The following is a 4,721-nucleotide window of genomic DNA, read 5'->3' as shown; positions in this document are numbered from 1 at the left end:
TACGTTATTAATGCACCTTTTTGGTAGACCATGCAATACTGAATCGGTCCCGTTGTATTCTTCACTAGCAAAATAGATGATACTCATAAACTGTTATTTGGCTAGTCAATTGTTATTTTAATTACAATGCTTGTTCGTTACATTCAAGGCCTGGCATGGCCTGGTATTTAGAGCGCTCGTCTTGCAATCTGCAGGTCGCGGTTCGAATCCTCGTTACCGATCATGTTCGACCTTTCAGCCTTAGGGCATTAATATGTTTCGGTCAATTCCACTATTTGTTGGTAAATGAATAGATCAAGAGTTGACGATGGGTGGTCTTGAGCAGCTGCATTTCCTCTAGTCTATCACTTCTAAATTAAGGACAGCTAGTGCAGATAGCTCTCAAGAAGCTTTGCGCGAAATTCAAAACAAACAAAATCATTAAATCCAATAGTATAGCCGTCTCTAAATGCAATCAGACCATAGGCTTACAGGCTACTGGGTAGGAACTCATTTAAGACTAATTTATCATGATGATTAACTTAGATTTCCATTCGTGAATCCAAAATGTACATTACGTAATAAACAGCATAATATTTTTTTGTTTTGATTTGGTGGTTCAACGTCTATAAACGTCAAAAATTATAACGCAAAAAACTGGATCTTCCGGTGGGACAGCGACTTACAACTCTAACCTCCGGGGTTCAGTCCTCCGCTGTGGACACCAATGGGGTTTTGCCCTAAAATAAATCAACTAAAAGTTGAGGTTCAATACCTGCTGGGAGCACAACACAGATATCTCCTTGTGTAACTTTGCACATAAAAACAATATTTGAGAGATGATTATTAAAGGTCATTTTCTTATTAAGATTAATGTTAAGTCTAAGCTCCATTTTTAGAAAAGAAGGCTCATTGGGAGAACAATATGAAGAATTTGCTTGGAATCACTATAATGGAGACTAAGAAAAGTATCAAATTTATGGTTTATTAATAACTTATTGCTTAAACACGGCCGGAATGTTCGATGTGGCCACTGGGCCCTGACCCATGTCCTAAGGAGGCCCAGAAAAACCGAACTGTGATCTATGTTCATATTCTTGCATTAGTGTCTTTATTTTACACCTTAAGCAAAAATGTTTTTAATCGAGTTTTATATTTTAAATGAGTTTGAAAAAAACTAATCTGTAGAAATTTAAAATATATAATGTACATAGCTGTATATTCTTTAAGTTTAAACCATGATTAAGTTTCATTAACTTGATTAAATTTAAATGAAAATAAAATTTAATTAAGCCCCCTTTTCTAGGTCCGCGCATTTCTTTCTTTTTCCTTTTTTGATTGTCTGTTGTTGTTTTGCTGCTTAGCATTTGTTTCATTGTTAATATAGGTTTCTACATATTGATTTCCACATAGATCAATTTTGTTATAAATTTGATCGTTGATAAAGCTTGTAAATATAATCTAAAAAGTATGTGCTGTGGTTGGAGGCCAATTTTTTTCGGACCCATCTTTAATTAATCCGTTACTTTTAGGAAGAAATGGCGCCATTTTCAGTTTGCTCTTTTTCTCACTTTGCATTATTGCTGGTGCCATTTTTTTAATTGCGCAAAGACAATTGATACCTTGGTGCATTACCTGAGAGAACTCTAAGTAATGATCTGCCGCGTTGGCGGAGTGACATGCATAGGTCACCGTTGTATGTATACGAGGTAAACATCATGCAATATACTCATTTAGGAATGATCCAGAAGCCAAAAAAAAAAATTTTATAGTTTCCAATTTATACTATAATAATGGTATATGGAAAAAACATCACATATATAAATAACTAACTTATAGGTAACACACTTCTAAGATATACACCAAACGTCACCTATAACTATGAGAGAAATACGTAGGCCAAGAGATAAAAGTCGCAAACCCGGATGTTCCTTTATGAAACCTTTAGGATATCTATTATCTTTAGTGAATTCTTACCAGAAGCGTTAGGCCTATTATCGGTACCATTTTTTTTTATCGGGGAATTCATATAAACCTGGCCTAATGTAAGTGTATAGGCCTAACGTTAATCCAACTAGCTTAGTTATTAAGTGATGTTAGTTAATTTTAACATTATCTTATTATTTCTTCAACTTCAAAATTGGCTTATGAATACAAAAGCATGTCTGAGGTTAACTTTTCTCTTTGAACAATCGAAAAGCCATTAACTTACATATATATATATATGTGTATATTGATAAACTTTACAAAGCGTTAAAAATCACCTTTTCAAACTATAAATGTACAATGTAATATTTTGTATTTTTCTTATGCTAAGGTTAAGCCTGCTTTAATAATTGCAATTTGGATGAAATAAGTGCTTTAAAATGCACTAGCAGAGGAGTCTATGCATGATTTTCACTTTGTCTTAATGCAAACATTAATTTCCACTTTGTTCAAAATAACCCATCTTGCAAAAGATAACTTACCTCTTCCACAATTTCATCGACAGTTTTGTGTCTAGCGTTAATTGGAAGTTTTGACCCTTCTGAATAAGATGAATTGGTAGAAAGGTGAATGAACATAATAAGTTTCGCGTGTTGCTCCTGAGGCACTATGACCTTAGGCTTTCCACTTTGCTTTAAAATTAGCGCGTCATCATCTTTCCGAACGTCCATCCTTTTTGACCAAGATTTAAACTTATTTTGGAGGGACTTACGGTTAGTTTTGGCGCCATTTTGAAATGTAGGAATCAGGTCTTCTAACTCTTTACTCTCTGGAACGTAGCGACGACCTTCTTTGATATATTTGATGAATAATTTATGCAATTTTTCGGTTAAAAGGAAACCACTGCTGGTGACATATCTTGAATAAAACTTAACAATTTGTTTCGGGGATGACATCTTACCACATTTAAAAATTAAAATATAATCACATCCAATTTCTGCTTACTTAAATATGCCAAATATGCGGATCGTGTGCTTTATAATTTACTTGAATCACTTCACGTGCTAGATCGGCATGTTAAAGAGCTACAACACGAAAGACGGCGCTCGTGCTCGACGTTTGTACACCTGTTGGTTGCTAGGTTGGTTTGCAAAATGTTGATGACTAGATTAGGGTTAACATTGTTAGCTAAATTGGAAATTTATGCTAACTTCCACAAGTTCTAGTAATATCAAGATTATAGATTTTAAATAATACAAATAAGCTTAAGTAGCTCAATGTGTAGAAAATATTTTACTGAGGTAGGATTTCGCTTTTTTATGCTTTGTCTTATTGAGTTAATCAAGTAGCATGACGTAGATTACGCGTTAAGTTACTTACTCTAACTAGTCCCAATTAGTTGTGGATAAACTAATTTAGTAATTAAGTATAAAATAGCTTCCATTTTTCATTACGCTACTGTATGTTGACACAAGATACTGAAACTGTGAAAATGAAATTGAAAGTAAAATGCAAACGTTATACTTTTCAAATTCAAATTATTATGAATTGAAGAGAAACCTGGGATGTATCTACAAAAATATTGAATACAACTCTAAAGAAGTTTATATTCGTTGTTAAGGTCATTGGTTAGGCCACATTTTAAGTATTGTTTATTTGTGTTCAATCTTGAGGTCCTTACCTCAGAAAGGATTATTATTGGACAGAGTTCATGTTCAGGGGAGGGCTACTAGGAGTGGAACTATAAGTTAGCACACGAAAAAGAGAAAAGTTAGATACAATTTGATTGAGGTATTTAAGATTGTTAAGGGAATTGATAGTGTTGATGCATAAATTTTTTATTTTTTTTAATGGTGAGAATGTTAAGAATAGGGGACACATAAATTTTGGCAAGGGAAGAAGTCATCTTCAGTTAAGACAGCTTTATTCTCCTAACAAGTTGGTTGGCCTCTGGAATGGGTTGCTTTTTGATGTGATAGATGCAATTAAACTAAGGGAAAACTTGATAAATATTTAAATGATAAGAGGTGGCTTTGAGTTTTTTCTTGTTTAGTTTAATTAGTGAATAGGTCGGCCTGGAAGGACTAAATGGGCCCTTGTTGCTCTTTAATGTTATGTTATAAACTGTTGTTTAGTAATAATAGTTTATAATAAATCTTTTCTAATTTTTGCAATTACAACTGCGTGGGTTATTACTAGTTTCACCTTAGTCTAGCACTAACAACTATATCATACTAGGCCTAGATCATTTAAGCAACAACCAATTTTCTTGTCTAGTTCAAAGGTAAATTTCAAGTGCATTAGGTGAGATTACTGTAAAATGGAGCATAAAATTTATGTCTTGTGTCTAGTGGACATTAAAATCTTGAAATCATGAGGAAGTAAACAATACATTTACGTTTGTATTTGCAAGGAAAGTAAATCTTTCATTTGTTTTCTCTTATATAAAAGAACTTATTCATAAATTTTTGTAACCATAGCCTTATGTTTCACCATCTAGATTATCAATTTCTAGTTTTTATATGAAGATTTGTAAAAATGCAATTCAGGATATTAAACTCATTTCTTGTTCATCGCTGCACTTCAATTATCTCTAATATAATGCCATTTATTTTTAAAAAATCATAAAAACACCTAAAAACCAATTTTGTAAGTCAGATGAAATATACAGTTAAAATTTCTCAAGTGCTGTTACATTGGGCAGAAAAGAAAATAGATGTTTTTTAACACATTGATATTTTTACTATAATAAAGAGACTAATTTTGTAAAAATATTCTAAATGAAGCATTATAAGGATCAGTGACAACCATCTTAT

Source organism: Limulus polyphemus, unplaced genomic scaffold (assembly GCF_000517525.1).
Source record: "Limulus polyphemus unplaced genomic scaffold, Limulus_polyphemus-2.1.2 Scaffold9, whole genome shotgun sequence".
NCBI classification, from domain to species: domain Eukaryota; kingdom Metazoa; phylum Arthropoda; class Merostomata; order Xiphosura; family Limulidae; genus Limulus; species Limulus polyphemus.
Note: the sequence above shows the minus strand (reverse complement) of the source record.